The sequence below is a fragment of the Cibotium barometz genome, chromosome 3 (genome assembly GCF_041138505.1).
Source record: "Cibotium barometz isolate CiBa-2024 chromosome 3, ASM4113850v1, whole genome shotgun sequence".
Lineage (NCBI taxonomy): Eukaryota > Viridiplantae > Streptophyta > Polypodiopsida > Cyatheales > Cibotiaceae > Cibotium > Cibotium barometz.
The window spans coordinates 68,943,079-68,962,895 of record NC_141048.1 but is presented as its reverse complement, the minus strand read 5'-3'; the positions used below and the strand labels follow the sequence as shown (position 1 = coordinate 68,962,895).

The window sequence follows — 19,817 nt, the reverse complement described above, 5'->3', positions numbered from 1 at the left end:
ATCCCTAATAGTTTCATCAACTCTAAATTAAATCCGGCTAGTAGCCTATAGCCAATAGCTATTGAGTCTAAACATTAAACCTAACTCCTTCGGATTCTCCTCTCTCAAGAAGGGCTCTTCACCACTATAAGACTGCTCTTTATTTGAATTCTAAAAAACCACCCCCAAAAAAGAAAAAAGTATGTGTCACCACCACAATCTTTAAATGTGGTTGGCAGTCATTGGACAACTTGACCTGGTCACCATGCAAGTCGCCTATAAATGCACAGTTAAAAAAATATTTTCTTAGTAATTTTTTTAAAAAATTACAGTTTTTACACCTGGATTTTAACAAATTTGTAGTTTTTAAACTAGATTTTAACAAAATTCCTTCAAAAATTTACGGATACTCTACTTCAAATTTTTGAAGTTAAACCTCACGGTTTCGTGGCTCCATTATGCTCTCTGCTTTATATATTATACTTAGTAATGTAGAGTAGTTGAAATATGGCAAAGAAGGCTATTTTTGGTAATAAATTGCTATCTACATGATCAAAGCATTGCAACAAACTCCTTTGAAGCAGCGACGGATGCTATCAAACAAAGAATCTACATGCACGTTAACAGCTTTGGATGAACCGAGGGCTCATGTGGGCCAACTCAGGGCTCAAAACAGCCAGAATCCATGTGCGCTGTGACGATGGCATCTATCGAGTCATAGGTAGAGAAGAAGAAAGGGTAGAAGCAGAGACGGGCCCACTGATGGTGGGAGCTTACTGAGAAGGAGTACGTTGTAAGACTTGATGCAGGCAGTGAAGAAGGGAATCGTGGTCGGAGGTTGAGGTTGATGTAAGAGCTGTCGTCGTTGATTCAATAAGAGCCCTGCATCAAGATTTAGAGATTGAATGTAGCCTTGTATACCAAGGCCTACTAGAGGCATTGAAGCAGGCCACTATCAAGCTTTGAGTGAATGGAACGTAGCCCTGTAGGAGGCGTCGGCGTTGATTCGGTAGGAGTCTTTGGCATCGTCTGTCCAAATCTCTGAGTCGATTTTGTTAAAATGGCAAGTCCTCTTGCACATTTCCTTGTCCCCCTGAATCCGTCTTTCTTTCACAACAAAGAGCCCATAGAGTGTGTTCTGTTGTGTTCGGTTTCTCCCTGAACCACATTCGTATGTATATGGCTTCCATGGCCAACCGCCCTCTTTCGTCCTTCACCTTGAATTTGCACAGTCTTTGAAGGCACCGACTTCACCTTGTTTCCTCGACCCTTTTTCCTGCACAATCTGTGCTCTTTGTCATCTTTTTGTTTGGGAAGTCTTTGAGTTCTTTGAGTGAAGCTTTGCATTATGATGCCTGGTCTGATCAACAACCTTCACCTCTTCTCTTCCACCTCTAAAGCCGGAGAGAGAGGCGGCTTGTCAAAGCCATTCAGTGTGACAGACGGCTGCTATCAAGCTTTGAGTGAACAGAACGTAACCCTATATGAGGCACATCAGGCGATATGGTAGGAATCTTTGGGTTTGAAAGTGTTAGTTGCTATTGCCAAAGGAGAGGCAGGGGCAGAGGATGAGGGGGAGTGAAGGTGCGATCCCAGCTGCCATTGGGAGGGGAGTGGAGGTGCAAGAGAGAGAAACAAAGAGAGACGTTTACAATGTTTAGGTGTGCCGTGCGGTAGTTATGAGGCTGGCGGCAAGCTGTCAAAGTCAAGGATTTTTTTAAATATATTTAGTTTCAAATTTCAATATATTTAGTTTCAAATTTCAATATATCTCATGAAGCTGCAAACGATGTGGCTCATTCTCACGGCAACGAAGGTACTTTAATTGTTTTCTGTCAATTTCCAACCCATCTTCTATCTCTCTCTCTCTCTCTATATATATATATATATATAGTCCGACGCCTTCTCTGGCAAATAAAAAAGTGAACCAGGATTCAAATTTTGAAAGAAAATAAATACTCTTAGAGAAACGTTCAGACTCATCCTAGGGCATGTAAAAAAAACTCTCCACGTGGCAAGAAGAAAAGTAAACGATTATATTGTATATAGAAGGCCTATTTTTTGACTTTTATTGAGGATTCAAAATTTTTCTTTCAAAACCGTATGCTTTGTACAGCCTTAGCACAAAATAATGTTACCGTGATGATTATTAGAAAACCCTGCGGGGAAAAACCGTCTCTCTCTCTCTTCGTTCGCTCCATAGGTTCTCTTTCTTCTGATTTCTTGACGACGTAAACCCCTCACAATTTACTCTGCCAGTGAACGTTCTCCCTATTGTCAGAAGGTCCTATTGGAATGCTGTTAATTGCTCATAATTTCCCTCCATTTTCACATCGTCGTCTCGCCGAAGGTATAGTAGAGTTGTCTACTCATCACTCACTCACTCATCATCTTCTGTTCTAGAATTACTCTTTTGGCTCACAATCATGTTGTGCAGGATGGTCCTTCATACTTCGCTGACGAGATTGGTCAAGTCTGCAATCTGAACAATTTCTTGCACTTTTCTGGTATGCGTCTTCCTATTATATTGCTAAATTGAGAACGCAATACACAAAGAGAGAGAGAAAGAGAGAGAGAGAGAGAGAGAGAGAGAGAGAGGGTTTATTAATTTATTTAGAAGGCCGAAACCGCCTGAGACCAATGATGATAAATTAGTGTGAGTACTGTCATATGGCATCCCCTATAATCTACATATTGCATAATGTAAATGAGGAATATATGGAGACTGTCAAGTATGTCAAGAATAAACTCGTTATGTCAAAGCCTGATAGGGTTACACATAGCAAAAGCAGCATGGGATTTTATTCTATAAAAGTGACTTATAATGTTTATAAGTCGGTGTTTTCACACATCATTAAAGACAGACTGGACATATTATTATTTTGGGTAGTTAAGCAGAAGGGGATGTCACGTGCATCCCGCACTTGGATGCCACATGGACATATTTGAACAAGAAGGTGCAGGACTTGGAGTGGAAAACTGGTCCCATGTGAGCCTAGTCCGGGACGAGTCAGCCAGGGTTCCACTCTATGCGTCCGAGGTCAGGTGTGCATTGTCCTGCACATGAAGCAGTGCCAGTCCGTACTGTGACTCCCCTTTGGAATGATGTCAGATATTCTATGTATCTGGATTGCAACTGGATGCGAGACATCTGTGTAGTGTGCTAGCCGATCGGGTACCTGAGAGGGTATAAAGGGCGAGCCACGTTTTTAGTCATCTCATCTCATCAATCACAAAGTGCTGAAGCATCTCAAGGGCCCGGAAAGCCAAGGGAGACGCTAATGCCAAGGGTGAAAGCTGAAGGTCAAGGGCAGGGGTTTTACCTCAGCCAAGAAGGTCAAGTTCTAGTCTTTATTTTCTGATTTACATCATTCTAATAAAGCAAATTCACCATTCGTGGTGGGGACCCTATAGAGGGTATTCGGGACCCAATATTGTGTCCTCTTCTCCCTCTCTCTCTCTCTCTCTCTCTCTCTATTTTCTGCACATCTACTTCAGTTTTGTGTGTTGTGTTCGTTGTGAAAGATTGCTGAATTTTGAGCATTGAAGTCACCGATTTGACCCCGAAGCTTCTGCATGTTACATTATATTGGGACGTTTAGGGCACTCAAACCAATGGTGGTTTCCGGACCAAATGGTGCATATTTGGCATGTAGTAGCGGGGGATTGCTTCGGGTTACAGGATTGGTCTCATCCATGGTCTGATCCAAGTGGTTGATAAGATTGCTAGTGCCATGGTTGGTTAGGAGACGACCCCTCTCGTTGGCGAGACTTCTGGAATGATTGCTGTTGAGAATTGGATCGAGGTTGAGAACTGCCCCAAAAGGTTTAGAACCATCACGAAGGAATTTATTACTGTTGTCGAAAGTAGAAGAGCGTGAGTTTTTTTACCCTCTTTCTTTTGAGAAGGTTTCTTGTCAGAGGACATGGCTTCAGGAGATTTCTCTACTGCTACTCCTTCTCCGGTTGATACTTCAGCTCCTTCATTGCTTGGATCCTGCTCCACAGGTGGTTTCTCTTTCCAATCTTTCTTCTATGAGTTTCTCTCATCTAGTTCTTGCTTCCATCCCTACCCATATCCCATCTTGCAATCCTCCCCAAGGTAATGACTCCATGAAGCTTATAGCAACCAACTTTCATACATGGTCTTTCTACACTCAGTTATTGCTGGAAGGAGCCGGTGTGTGGATGGCTATCTCCACACCTCACTTGGTGGACCCTGCTTTGAGAAGCATATTGGATGCTCGGGCTCGTCTTATCATCATCCATTGCATGACTCCATCTATACAGGCATAGTTTGTCTCTACCCGAAGTAATGCTCATTAGATGTGGATAGAGATTCAGAGAAGGTATGGAAGAGTTTCGACAGTGAAGATTGCCAAATTGGAGTTAGATCTGGAGAAGCTTACAATCAATGAGTCAGATAACTTGATTAAGAAGATTGGAGAGTTCACCTCCATCAAGCTGTAGCTTGAGGAGTACGGGCCCACCATCAACAATCCCATCATAAACTTCTTGGTAAATTGCCTGCTTTCTTTGATTCTTTTAAGGATAATATTATTTATGTGATCCTCTCCTCCCTTTTGAGAAAGTCGTGAGTTATCTCCACGACAAGTGCATGCTTCGTGGAAAAGGCAAGTCGGAGTCTACTTTTGTTGCCTCTGACAAGGGCAAAGGCAAAGGCAGAAAAGGGACCTCCAACAACAACAACAACAACAACAACAACAACAACAACAACAACAAAAACAAAGGCAAAGGCAAGTGTAAACATGATTCAAAGGAGTCCAAGGACCAAAGCAATGAATGTGATTACTGTGGCAGAACAGGTTATACTGAGGCTTGTTGCTTTGCTCGTCGTGATGACTCTCGAGCCGCCAAAGCCAAGTATAAAGCCCAGGATGCTTCCAAAGCATCTGACAATGACAAGACCAAAGACAAGGGCGAGGACAAAGTTTCAGAGGAGGGATCTACCAAAGTTGCATACATGGCAATCATAGATACTTCTTCACAGGATTCACTCCTCATGATCATAGGTATGACTTCTCTAGAAGAGGTCAGTGAGGACAGACCTGAAGCGGTGGAATGGGTTGGTGATAGTGGTGCTTCTGCCCACATGACCAATCAAGTCCATATCTTGGAGGACTACCAGACTCTCTTCTTTAGTTCGTATCGGTGACAACTCTTCGCTTCTTGTCACCGGTGTTGGTAATGTTTCTTTGGGTTCCTCTGCCACCTTACATGATGTTTTACATGTTCCACAGATTCGCAAAAATCTGTTTTCTGTATACAAAGCTTCTCAGAAGGGACTTGGTTTGTACTTTGATGATGAGGTCATCGAAGTGATCGACAAGAAGACTCTCTCGGTTGTTGCCAGTGGAGTCCATGAAGGGGGTCTCTACAAGATCACCAACTTTTCTTCCCAGATCCCTCGCACTGACTCACATATTCATCAGCTTTTCTCTCCCTTGATGGCTTTGGTTTCTGAGGCAGATACTTCTTTGTGGCATTCTTGCTTCGGTCATGTATCCATTGCTGCCTTATAGAAGTTCCATTCTTAGCAGGTTGTTAGCAGAGTACCTCAGCTCAAGTCTCTTTCACACATCTGCTCATTGTGTGTCACGTGCATCCTGCACTTGGATGCCACGTAGACATATATGTACAGAAGCTGCAGGACCTGGGATGGTAAACTAGTCCCATGTGAGCCTAGTCCGGGACGAGTCAAGTTAGCTAGGGATCCATCCTAGTCGTCCGAGGTCAGGTGTGCATTGTCCTGCACATGAGTCCAAGGTAAGGTGTGCACTGTCCTGCACATGAAACAGTGCCAGTCCGCGCTGTGAGTCTCCCTCTTGAATGATGTCAGCGATTTTGTGTATCTGGTATGGTATTGGATGCCAGATCACTGTGTAGATAGATAGGGTTTGCTTTTAGGAAAGGGGCCAGCCCATAGGGCGACCCCAAGTACTTGTGTGGGCATGGGGGTAGTGTAAAACCACCCCCATGAGGGCTAGGAAGGCCCTGACTGTACCCACCAGCCATGGATAGGCCATGGAGGGCTGTAGGACAGCCCTAGGGGTAGGCTAGGGGAAGCATACAGGTGGTACAACCTATTTATGGCTGTAAGGGCAAGTATGGGGCAGCCCATACAGGCTGCCCAAGCTCCAAACAGCCTGTAAACAGTGTCCAGCCCTATCTTGCACAGGCACCTAGTACACAGCCATCAAGGGAGTGATGCACAGATATTTTCAGCATTTAATAGCATATTTATTGCTATTTTCTAGTCGTGGGCAGATTTAAAGATAGCCGCCTGGTTTAGAGCTGGCCGACTGCCTTTATGGAGTAGTATAAATACCAAAGCCCACAATCCATTGTGTTATCTCATAATTCACCAAGTGCTCAAGCAACCAAAGGGCCAGATAGCCAAGGGCTTGCTAACGCAAAGGGGTGAAGGACTGCAGGTCAAGGGCAGAGATTTCTCAGCCAAGAAAGGTCAAGTTTTCCTGTATTTTCTTTCAGATTTACATCATTCTAATAAAGCAAATACACCATCCGTGGTGGGGGCCCTACAGGGGTATTTGGGACCCAATACTGTGTCCTCTTCTCTCTCTCTCTCTCTCTCTCTCTCTCTCTCTCTATTTTCTGCACATCTTCATTCAGTTTTGTGCGTTAATTCCGTTGCGAAAAGTGTGCTGATTTTCTGAGCATTGAAGTTACCGATCTTTCCCGAAGCTTCCACATGTTATAGTGGTATCAGAGCATCAGGCTCAGCAAAGCTAAACATTGATTCAATCCCATATGATGGTGTACAGGTCCAAGGTATAGGAAGGTACACGGGTACGAAGCCCAAGGCAAGGAACACAGGAATGGGAAGAGCTCCCAGGAGGTTTGTTGGTGGTGTTCCACAAAGCCAGAGGGGATGGCAGTCCTGTGAGCCAGATAGGTTCTCGGGCAACGGTGCCAAGGGAGGATTATCCTCCAAGGGGTGATGTGAGAGTGCTAGACTCGTTTCTCAGGAATGAAGACCAAGATAGTGTTCAGAGTCAGGGCAGGAATGGATTGGGGACTGGAGGGAACAGATGCATAGATATTATTTAGAGTCAGAGTGGTTTTGGAGACTGGGCCGGGTTTTCAGTGAAAAGGGTTGCCAGAGTTGGATGGATGACAGAGGGACTTCGGGAAAAGATTGGGATGATGACAGTCATCCAAGAACAGGTTGGAATCCCGTCATCAAGTTTAGCAGAGGGGGATGTCATGTGCATGAAGTGCCATGGACATTCTCAGAGCTAATCCAGAAGGGGCAGCCAAGAAAAAGACCATTAGAGCTAGGATTTGGAGCACAAGGTGCAGTGTGGACTTGGAGCAGGGCATGGAAGGATGTCCTGTCAGCTGCGTTAGATGAAAAGGAGGGACAGTTAGCTGAGACAAGAACTATTGGCTGTACGAGAACTGCTGTCGGCTGCTTACAGGAGTGGTCGGCTGAACCAGAGGACAAGGCGGGCTGCAGGCGCATCATGACAAATCAAGAAGCCCAGTCGGACAGCGTTTAAAGGCATTTAATGCACTGTAGACTGGCCGACCAGCAGTCGGCCAGTATGCCAAGTATTCAAGAAGGCATATAAATAGGCAAGGGTGCTCCTCAATGTATTCATTCACTCCCATAAGGAGTGGGTCCTTAGGGTCCTAGTTTAGGACAGATTTTGGTGATCACCTTTTGTATGAAGGCAGCCTAGGGCTGTAGAAGGGTACCTTTTTGTACCATATGAATTATACTGAATTTCCAGCATCTCTCTCTCTGTCTACTCTCCCTTCTATCTGCGTTTTTGCATCAGCATGTTCTCAGTAGAAAGAAGACAAGACCCCCCAAGCACTTTGGAAATGCATCCAACTATGACAAAAATGGAGGAAGCACAGGAGGAGCTGGAATAACTTTCAGATTTGCTCGACAAGGCAGAGCATTGGCATGCAGATCATGATGGGAAAAGAAAGAAATCTTGCTCCAACATTCATTGCATTCGAATGTTGCAAGAAGCAGTGGATGCCTTAAGTGACAAGTATGAAGATAAATTTGAGTCTGATGAGAGTGAGAATGAATTGGAATACCCCATGGCTATTGGTATGCAAGTTGCTCAGAATCCTAGCGGATATGGTAGGGATCTGGCCTACATCCTTGCACATAGAAAAGCTCTGTGTGATCTCCAAGGAAATGAGAGGGCCTTACAAATGAGGATGGGGCCATAGTTGCCCTGCATGCAAGGAGATGAGAAGATGGGGGGTCTTGTCTTCTTTCAGCCCTAAACACTACTGAGAACATGCTGATGCAAAAACATAGACAGAAGGGAGAGTAGATGGGGGTCTTCTTTCAGCCCTAAACACTACTGAGAACATGCTGATGCAAAAACACAGACAGAAGGGAGAGTAGAGAGAGAGAGATGGGGGTCTTCTTTTAGCCCTAAACACTACTAAGAACATGCTGATGCAAAAACGCAGACCAAGTCCCAACGGAAAGCCAAGTCCACAGTATCACATGAGTGGCATCAATCTCCGGCATATACAACTGCCATGGACACCGGTCCAATGTACATACATGATAAGAAAGCATGGGTGGATCAATTGGGTGGCCAAATGGTGACATCCCCCCCGGCTTCTAAACAGTTGTCCGCAACTGAAAAGCATCCAAATATGTCTGAAGCACATGCGGGCAATCTCTAAAGAACTCTTCATCTATCCATTTAGCATCAATGGGAAGATAGTTCTTAAACTTCACAAGGTAACGCCTCACAACTTTGCCTGCAGCAAGCTTGTGTTCCTTGTGATACACAATCTGCTCTGGCTGCAAGATCTCCTCAAGCTCATCCACTTCTGGTGGATCCTCAATGACCGTTTCACTGGGCTCCAGCCCTACATACTTGCGAAGGAGACTCACATGAAAAGCATTGTGTATGTGCCAATGACTAGGTAATGCCAATCTGAAAGCCACTTCATTGATCTTCTCGATCACTCGAAAAGGCCCATAGTACCTGGTTGCAAGCTGTCAAATCCCCACGGATCTCCTCGTGGTCGTCCTTGGTTCGAGACTCGAATCCTGCAAACAAACGAACAAACAAACAAGGGGGTGCAGGCCTGACTCACCTCCCAACCACGACAGCCGTGGGCGAACCCACAGTCTTGGCTGTCCCCACCGAGCCTCGAGCTGAGCTAACTAGGTTGACGTACCGACCAATCTCCTCCTCGTGGCGTCCCATACCGCCACGAAGCTGCCCTTGTAGGCCTCGAGATTGCTGCCGGCCTCGGTTGCGCAAAGCAGGTGCACGTCTGCACTAGATCCAGGCTCCAAGACCGTAGAGCTCTCTCAAACTCGCGAGACTCTCTATATCCCAATAACTAACCTTGGCCACCCTTTTATAGGCTCTTGGCCGGTCATCGGGCATCCACACTTGGGAGCCCGCCCGTCCATACTTGGGTGCCCGCCCGTTAGTATATCCCTAACTCAGCTCGTCAATCAGCCTGCCTAGTTCCAAGCTTCCCCAAGCCTCGAAACTAGTCTTGCGTGCGTGTAGCACACGGTAGATACACACTGTGCACATGACATACTCCCCTTCCTCTAAGAGCTCACTCCTGAGCTCACTAAAAAGCCAGGGTAATCTCTCTGAAGAGTAGTCAATGTCTTCCATGTAGCGTCCTCCTCAACACGATCCTTCCACTTGATCTTGTATTCCGTGATAAGCGTATTACGCAATCTCCGTTCACGAAATCCAAGAATCTTTTCAGGTTCGTGCGGAACAAATGTCATGTCCTCGACATCTATAATTTCTTGAGGAGTAACTAACTGATCTGCTCCATCCAGTACTTCCTTAAGTCTACTGACATGAAATACAGGATGAACTTTCACATGAGAAGGTAAATCCAATTCATATGCAACTGAACCAATCCGTCGTGTAACACGAAATGGTCCACAGTATCTAGGGGATAATTTTGTAGATCGACCTGTCCGTAAAGTCTCGGAATCTTTCGGAACTCGCAAATACACCATCGTTCCTTCAGAGAACTCTCGCGGTGAACGATGTCTATTAGAATAAAATCTGTCTCGATCTTGAGCACTTCTAATAGATTCCTTTGCAACTTGTAACATTTCCTACATATCTTGCAAAAAATTACGTGCTGCATCATGCTGAAGTCCTGAGAATCCTACTGTAACAGGTGATCTAGGTTGAAAACCATACATAAGCATGAAAGGACTAAACCCTGTACTCGTCTGCTTAGTACTTTTATATGCAAATTCTAACATAGGAAGATAATCCTCCCATGAACTCTGTCTTTTGGATACATATGCTCGAAGCATATCCTCCAAAATTTGATTCACTCTTTCAGTCTGGCCATCAGATTGAGGATGATCTGAGGAACTCAAATTCAAAGTTGTTTCCAACTTCTCAAAAACAAGTTTTCAAAAATCACTCGTAAACTTAGAGTCCCTATCACTGACTATGTCCTGCGGTAACCCGTAGAGTCTAAACAATTGCTCGATAAACTGCCGTGCTAATTGCGTAGCTGTAATAGTCTTCTGGGTCGGTAAAAATCTAGCCATTTTTGTCAAGCGATCTACCACAACCCAAATAGAATCGTGGCCTTGATGTGTTCTTGGCAATCCGGTAATAAAATCCATGGAAATGCTTTCCCATTTATTACCTGGGATTTGCAAAGGATGCAACAACCCAGTCTGTCTAAAGCATTCAGCTTTATTTGCCTGACAAATCTGACACTTGAGAACATAATCTTCTACATACCCTTTCATCTTTGGCCAATAAAAAGTGTGTTTCACTAACGATAATGTCCTGTGTACCCCAGGGTGTCCAGCAGAAGGGGCGTCGTGACACTCCGTAAGAATCTTGAACCTAATGTCCGGGATCTGTGGTACACAAATTTTGTCATTACGGAATAGTGAACCATTCCGAATCATCCACTGGCCTCCTGTGCAGCCTGAATAGTAGACTGCTCAGTCATCGAGTCTTAGTCAATCAATGAGCTCTCGTCCTGGATCTTCTGCCAAAATGGACCAAAATAACTATCAGTCTTGCAAAGCCCTCTCAATGACTGAAATAAGTCAGTAGAAATCTCGGTGAACGACAAAGTATTCACCTCTCGAATTCGACTAAGCGCATCTGCAACACTATTCATGGATCCTTTCCGATAACGGATCTCAAAATCAAAATCTTGCATTAACTCCGCCCAACGAGCTTTCCTTCCTCTCAAATCATCCGCATCACACACATACTTGATTGACTGATGATCAGTCAATACCACAAACTTGGAGCCATATAAATAATGTCTCCAAACCTTGAGAGCATGAATCACAGCATAAAGCTCCTTCTCAAGGGTTGGCCAACGAGATTGAGTGTCGTCTAGCTTTTTACTTTCAAAAGCAACCAGTCTACCATCTTGAAATAGAGCAGCCCCGATAGCATAGTCACTGGCATCAGTTTCAAGAACATAAGGCCGACTAGGATAGGTGCTTCCTTGACTTTATGTTTCAAAAGTCTGAAGGCCATATCCAAATCGTTATTCCAAGTGATAGGTTGATTTGACTTACGTCCACGACCTTTGAATAAGTCGGTCATCGGTAGTGTGAGCTGAGAGTACTCCCGTACAGATTTCCGAAGAAAAACAACAAAACTGAGAAAAGAACGAAGTTGTTTCACTGTTCGTGGTATAGGCCAGTCCAAAACCTTCTGAACTCGGTCATAGTCAATGCTCAATCCATCTCTAGTGATCTTGTGTCCCAAGTAAATGATGTCACATAAAGAACTCACATTTACTTAACTTAGCATATAATCGATTCTGTCTCAAAATAGATGAGACAATCGTGAGGTGTCTGACATGATCCTCAAGAGTACGACTATATATCAAAATATCATCTAGGAACACCACCACAAATTTCCCCAAATGTTCACGAAAAAGATCGTTCATCATTTGCTGGAAAGTGGCTGGAGCATTGGTTAACCCAAAAGGTAATACGAGAAACTCGTAATGGCCATACCTAGTCCGAAAGGCGGTTCTTTCAACATGCCTTTCATGAATATGTATCTGGTGGTAGCCAGTACGTAAATCTATCTTCGTGAAATATTTCGCTGCTGCTAACCGGTCAATCAGGTCATCTGATCTAGGGAGAGGATAACGGTTCTTAATGGTCAGCTTGTTCAATCTCTTATAATCTATACACATTCTCCAAGTATTGTCCTTCTTTCTCCTAAGCAACACAGGTGCACCCCAAGGTGATTTACTTGGACGGATCTGGCCCATCCTCAAGTAATCTTCGAGTTGTTTAGCCAACTCATCTTCCTCGGCTTGGCTCATCCTATAAGGTGGAATACTCAGAGGATGAGCATCAGGGATCAAGTCAATACGATGATCTACTGCCCGATCAGGTGGTAAACCCGATGGGTTCCTTAGGAAATACGTCTTGAAACGAATCAAGTATCTTCTGTAATTCTTTGCTTTCAAACACACTTAATTCATTTACATCCATGGAAGGGATAAGAAAGGAAGAAAGTGGAATCAATACACAATGGAAAGCAGTATACAAAGAAGAATCCATTATATTTCCAAAATCAACTGTATTTACAAGAGGTCTCTGAGAGGGATGAATACAATCACCTAAAATACTATACTGGGTGTCCCTATGCTGAAAAGAAAAAATATGACTAGACCAATCTATCTGGACTTGAAGAGTCTTAAACCACTCAATCCCTAATAACAAGTCTACATTCTCTAGGTGCATAACATAGCGTTCCAGAGTATCTTTGTAGTCCTGAATCTGGATTGGAAGCATCTCCACCTTGCGATGCCAAACTTGCCTTCCGGCAGGTAGGCGTACCTCATAGGTATGGTCGCTGAGTGTCGTATCAAGACTCAATTTCTGCACAAGTTTGTAGTTAACAAAGTTATGTGAACTGCCAGGGTCTAAAAGAATGTGAATTTTATGGCCATTTACTTCTCCATAAACTCGGAGAAGATCATTCAAGCCAAATACTTTAGAATTGAACAGACAATCAGAACAAGTACTAGGGCGAGAAAGTACAGTTATTGACGTACCTGTCAAAGACAACTGGTTAGCTGCCTTTGGCTTGGGTCCTGCGTTCGTCTTGGTACCCTTTTGCTTTGGGCACTCGTTACGCATGTGTCCTTTTTCTTCGCAGATAAAACAACGTCCTTCCTTCTTGAGCTTTAATGTCCTAAGGAGTCGTTTCTTCTTTGCTGGTGTCGAACTTGAATTCTTCGAAGGTTGGTGCGAAGACTTTCCTTCTGTCGTGTTAGCCATAGGTGCGGAGAACTTTCTTTTATGCTTGTTCCCCTGCTCGGTAACAGGTTTCGACTTGGAAGAGACCATTGTATCATCATAGATACGAGCTGAATGAATGGCCTCGTCCAATGTTTTACATTTGTTATTTTTAACCTGTAATCGGTACGAGTCTGGTAAACCAGCTACGAAAAACCCCAAAAGAGTAGTGGGATCCATCTTTGTAGCTTTCATCTGCAAGTCACGAAACTTCTGGAGGTAGACCTCATAAGTGAGGTGCTGCGAGGTCATGGTCAAAGCTGAAAACCAGGCAACAACATCATAATCATCCTCTTTCTTGAGGAATTCTTCCTTGAAGACGTCTTCAAATTGTGCCCAAGTCGTTGGCTTAGGGCTGAGTTCCTTCCACCAAAGCAAAGCTTTGCCGGAGAGGAAACCTGCTGCTAACTGGATCTTCTTTCCATCATCATATGGATGAAACTGAAAGTGAACTTGCCACTTGTGTAGCCACGTGTCCACAATCTCCTTGTTGCGCTGCTTTTGCTCGCCCCCGAACGGTTCCGGAGTAATATTGGGGCCTAAAACAGAGGCCAAGGTATCCATACCCGAGAAAGTAGAGAGGGTAGTGGTCAATAGAGCGATGGAGTTCTGCAAAGCTTGCATCTGGGCTGCGATTTGTGCCTGACGTTCCGTCGAAGAAGCTACTTTGAACTCTTGGAAATCTGATTTTGACACGAAATCGTAAAAAAAAATCGGCATCGGTACCTTCCGTAGCCGGCAAGCCTTCGCGTTCCACAAGGGGCTCCAACTCCGATTCTTGGGTCGACATCGTGAAGAGGGTACGTGGAGAGAAAATTCGATCTTTGCACAACAAAAGTGCGAGGGAACTTGAGAGCTTGAGAGCTTGAAAACTTGAGAGATGTGTGGCAAGAAGCCCATTTAAGGGGTGGCAAGAGATGTGTGGCAAGAAGCCCATTTAAGGGGTTTATAAAGATAGCCCCAAAAGCCAAAAAATCTCCAAAAGCTAGGCTTAGCTTTTGCTTAGCTTTTGTGTTTTTTTCCCTTGAATAAATAAATAAATAAATAAATATATTAATATATATATATATATATATATATATATATATATATATATGGATATATATATTCTATATTCTAAAAAAAAAACACTTTTAAACCTTGGAGGAGGGTTCTTTTAAAACTAATTTTTTTAAAAAAAAACTCAAAAAAGCGAAAGCCCATAAAAAAAAACGTGTGCTTTCACCTTTTTTTTTCCTCTAGGATTAGCCGCCGGCGTGCTGGCTGCTGTCGCTGGAACTGCCTGCGCTTGCTGTCCAACGTCTGCGCCATCCTCTCCATGAGGCCACGTGGGCCTGGGCTGGCTACGTAGGACTGGCTCGGGCGCTGCCTGGTTGGCTACGCTGCCTGGCCTGGCTGGGGTACCTGCCCGCCTAGCGTAGGTGTTGCCTGGGCTGGCTGCGCAGGCTTGGTTGGCCACATGCCTGGCGTAGGCGCTGCTGCGCTGCCTGGGCTGGCTACGTATGCCTTTCGCCTGACTTGGCTGGCTTGTGCGCCCGCCTGCAGTGTCGCCTACAAACGTCAACCAGCATTACCCGCCAGCGCACAACCTGCCAGCGAATATGCGATCCAGCACTTCTCTCGCTCTCTCTCTCTCTCGTTCGAACCAGAAAAGCATCGTGCTTTTTCTGTTTTCTGTTTCTCACCCGACTGGCTCATGCGTGCAACTGCACAAGCGAACTCTCCTCTTCTTTGCAACGCAAACGACCCTACCATCTACCATCTCCCATCAACATGGGTGTCTTTGATGAAGAAAAACACATACTATTTTGAAAACAGCAGTATGCACAGAAAAAACAGCAAGCTTTTTAACACATACCTTTCTTCGACCTCTTCTTCTCTACCTACCGACTCGCTCGTTCACGAGGTATGCTCTGATACCATTGTCAAATCCCCACGGATCTCCTTGTGATCATCCTTGGTTCGAGACTCGAAGCCTGCAAACAAACGAACAAACAAACAAGGGGGTGCAGGCTTGACACACCTCCCAACCACGACAGCCGTGGGCGAGCCCACAATCTTGGCTGTCCCCACTGAGCCACGAGCTGAGCTAACTAGGTTGACGTACCGACCAATCTCCTCCTTGTGACGTCCCATACCGCCACGAAGCTGCCCTCGCGGGCCTCGCGATTGCTGCCGACCTCGGCTGCGCAAAGAAGGTGCACGTCTGCACTAGATCTAGGCTCCAAGACCATAGAGCTCTCACAAACTCGCGAGACTCTATATATCCCAATAACTAACCTTGGCCACCCTTTTATAGGCTCTTGGCCGGTCATCGGGCGTCCACACTTGGGCGCCCGCCCGTCCATACTTGGGTGCCCGCCCGTTAGTATATCCCTAACTCAGCTCATCAATCAGCTTGCCTAGTTCCAAGCTTCCCCAAGCCTCGAAACTAGTCTTATGTGCGTGTAGCACACGGTAGATACACACTGTGCACATGACACAAGCTTAGGATATGCAACCTCTTTGCCAGGCCTCTTTGCATGTCTTGCTTTGTCAAATTTTAGCAATACCCAATCATTCTCTTTAACACCAATTGCCTTCTATGCTTGTCGGCAGCCCTTTTATGCTTGTCTTGTGACCTTGCAATGGCTGTCCGCACCTGAGCAAAAGCAATATCCAAGTCTCTTACATACTCATCAGCTGCTGCAAATATCTCATCCTTTGTGCGAAGGATGGGTGGCAAAACCACCTTACCATAAACAATCTCAAACGGGGCATTTCCCGTAGATGCATGCACCGTGTTGTTATATGCAAATTCCAGAAGCGGTAAGTACTTCTCCCAAGAAGACTTCTGATCCGCCACATAACATTTCAAGAGATCCAACACGGTTGAATTTGCAGTCTCACTTTGCCCATCCGTTTGAGGGTGATAAGCTGATGAGAAGTCCAATTTGGTGCCCATATTATCAAATAAGGCCCGCCCAAAGAGACTTGTAGTCCTAGAATCTCTATCCCCCACAATGGACTTTGGCATTCCACGATGTTTGAACACTTGTGCAAGATATATTTTAACCATATGCTCAGCTTTGATGGTCTTTTTGACCGGCAAGAAATGAGCTTGCTTGCTAAACCTGTCCACAATTGTCCAAATTGCATCATTACCCTGTTGGGTCCGTGGCAAGTCCATAATGAAATCCATTGTAATACTTTCCCATAGCTGCGTGGGAATAGACAATGGGTGAAGCAAACCTGGTGCCTTTTGCCTATCAAATTTCACCTTTTGACAGGTGATACATGCACGTACATGTGCCTCTATGTCCTTCCGCATACCTGGCAAAAAGAAATACCGCTCAATCATGTGCGTAGTAAGCATTATGCCTCTATGACCAGCATATGGAGGAGCATGGCACTCATCCAAAACCTTTTGTCTCATGTCAAACTTCACACATATGCAATTATCTTTCATGAGATAACCCTCTTTGATCACATATGAGGCATGTGCATGACCAGCCATCAAATCAGCCAAAATAGTGGCAAAATCAGCATCCGTATGATACAAATCACGCATGGTAGACAAGTCCCCATGAGAGGCAACCGAGATAGCTGCTACATACGGCTTTCGTGACAATGCATCGGCCACTACATTCTTCTTTCTCGGGGTGTGCAAGATCTGAAAATGAAACATAGAGAGGAAATTGGCCATCCTCATATGCTTCTCTGACAACTTAGTTTAGGTAAGAAAATACCTCAAACTCTGGTGATCTTTCTTCATAGTGAAATCAGCCCCAAGAAGGTAATGTTTCCATATAGTAAGTGCATGAGTTACAGCCAAGAGCTCTTTCTCATAAATGCCAAGAGATAGCTCTGCATCATGCAATCTACGGCTCTCATAAGCCATGGCATGTCCCTCTTGATTAAGGACAGCTCCTATGCAATTTCTAGATGCATCACATTCCACACAAAAAGGCTTTTGCAAATCCGGAATGATCAACACTGGACCATGAGTAGTTGCATCTTTCAATTTGAGGAATGCATTCCTCTCTACATTAGTCCATTTGAACACGGCCTTCTTCTTTGTCAAATCATGCAAAGGAGAAGCAATCCATGCAAATTGTCGAATGAACCTGTGATAGTAAGAGCATAATCCAAGAAAACTACGGATCTCATGCACCGAACTCAATTTGGGCCAATTCCGAATTGCGTCAATCTTTGCAGGATCCATCCGCACTCCATCTTTGGACACAATATGCCCAAGATAATGTATCTCTGACAAGAAGAACTCACTCTTCTTTGCATTTATGAAGAGTTTATGCTTACGGAGTTCTTCAAAAACAATGGCCAAATGAGCTCTATGCTCTTCTTCGGTCTTCGAGAAGACTAGGATTTCATCAAAGAAGACACCTGTAAATTTCTTGTACCCATGGAATATGCGATCCATCATTGTATTGAATGTAGCCGGGGCATTCGTAAGACCAAAAGGCATAACAAGATACTCATAAAGCCCAAATGCTGTCCTGAAAGCAGTTTTGTGTACATCCTCAGGCACTACACGCACTTGATGATATCCACTCTTGAGATCAATTCGGCTAAAGCATGCCGATCCATCCAACTTGTCAAGGATGTCGTCTATGCGTGGAATCGGAAACCGATTCTGGATGGTAAGCTTATTCAAAGCTCTATAATCCACACATACGAAAGGATCCATCCTTCTTTTGAACCAAGAGGACGGGTGAACAATATGGGGAAGAGCTTGGCTGAACCAAACCCTTCTCAAGAAGCTCATTCACTTGCTTCATGATCTCCTCTTTTTGGGATGCACTTACACGATAGGCTGGCCTAATAGGTGGTGAGCTATCCGGCACAAGATCAATGCGATGATCTTCCGGTCGTACGGGTGGCAACTCATTTGGTAACTCATCAGCAAAACAATCATTGTGCTCTTGCAAAAATTTCAGCCTATCATTAGTAAGAGTGTTTACATGTACATTATTTTCCTCAACATGATCTCGTATAAAAACCAAGTACACAAAAACACTCTTTTTCATTACTTTCTTAATTTGTACATGAGATACAAGGGGAATGGTATCACCCTCTTCACCAGCATCAATTACATGCTCTTGGCCTTTATGCATGAAGGTGGTCTTGTAAGCCTTGCACGGATCCAAACGTGTATGCCAAGGCTTTCCAAGCAATACATCACAGCCATTCAAAGGCGCCACAAGAAAATCCTCATGATCCACATAGCCTTGAATGCACGAGGTATGCTCTGATACCACTGTCAAATCCCCATGGATCCCCTCGTGATCGATCTTGGTTCGAGACTCGAATCCTGCAAACAAACGAACAAACAAACAACAAGGGGGTGCAGGCCTGACTCACCTCCCAACCATGACAGCCGTGGGCAAGCCCACAGTCTTGGCTGTCCCCACCGAGCCACGAGCTGAGCTAACTAGGATGACGTACCGACCAATCTCCTCCTCGCGACGTCCCATACCGCCACGAAGCTGCCCTCGCGGGCCTCGAGACTGCTGCCGGCCTTGGCTGCGTAAAGCAGGTGCACGTCTGCACTAGATCCAGACTCCAAGACCATAGAGCTCTCACAAACTCGCGAGACTCTCTATATCCCAATAACTTACCTTGGCCACCCTTTTATAGGCTCTTGGCCGGTCATCGGGTGTCCACACTTGGGCGCCCGCCCGTCCATACTTGAGTGCCCGCCCGTTAGTATATCCCTAACTCAGCTCGTCAATCAGCCTGCCTAGTTCCAAGCTTCCCCAAGCCTCGAAACTAGTCTTGCGTGCGTGTAGCACACGGTAGATACACACTGTGCACATGACAGCAATAAAAGCAAGTGCCTTTGATGCATCATATTCCCCATGATATGTGTCAAACTTCACAGATTTGTCTCCGGCTTTGAAGTCACGAGACTTTGATGCATGTGCCTGCATCTCAACATGCTTTCCCCCATGTTTGTCCATTGGGACAGCCCTTGTGATGACTGGCATCATTTTAGGACCAAAAGGTGATGCATAAGGCATAGATACATGTGCCCTGTAAGCATGAGGCATGGCTGGCCCCTCAACATGCATTGATACATTTTCAGCCATAGCTTCTCCCTCACGAGCACACTCAAAGGCATGAGTGGCATGAGAGATACGCGGAATACTTGCACCAACAGAAAATTGCAGCCCATGATGCATGTGTTGTGCATGCACATTTTCAGCCGGCAATGGCATTTGATATACTTTATGCCAGTGCCATAAACATTGTATCCTTCACGGGCTACATGAGGTATTCCTGCATGGCGTGAAGTCAGTGATTGTTCCTCTCCCATAGCATGGAGATTCATCCTCTTAGACATAAGTTCTTGTTCGGGCACCTGTGGGGATTCCAAGACATGTGGGATGGTTGCCTTTTCTGCATAGGCATCCTTGGTACGAGCCAAGTATGCATGTGCTGCATAGGCATCCTCGGTACGAGCCAAGTATGCACGTGCTGCATCCCTTGGTTGCATGTGCAACTCTTGAGC

General features: G+C 45.0%; 1 protein-coding gene across 4 annotated transcripts in view; it reads left to right on the top strand.

Annotated features, from left to right (window-relative positions):
- Nucleotides 1–2,122: 2,122 nt before the first annotated feature.
- LOC147640461 (flagellar radial spoke protein 2-like) overlaps nucleotides 2,123–19,817 on the top strand; it is a 107,020-nt gene continuing 89,325 nt past the window's right edge. For all 4 annotated transcript variants that reach the window (XM_086780893.1, XM_086780885.1, XM_086780901.1 and 1 more), the window contains exons 1-2: nucleotides 2,123–2,329; nucleotides 2,417–2,486. The gene's annotated coding sequence lies outside the window, so the exon portion shown is untranslated. The remainder of the gene's footprint in view (nucleotides 2,330–2,416; nucleotides 2,487–19,817) is intronic.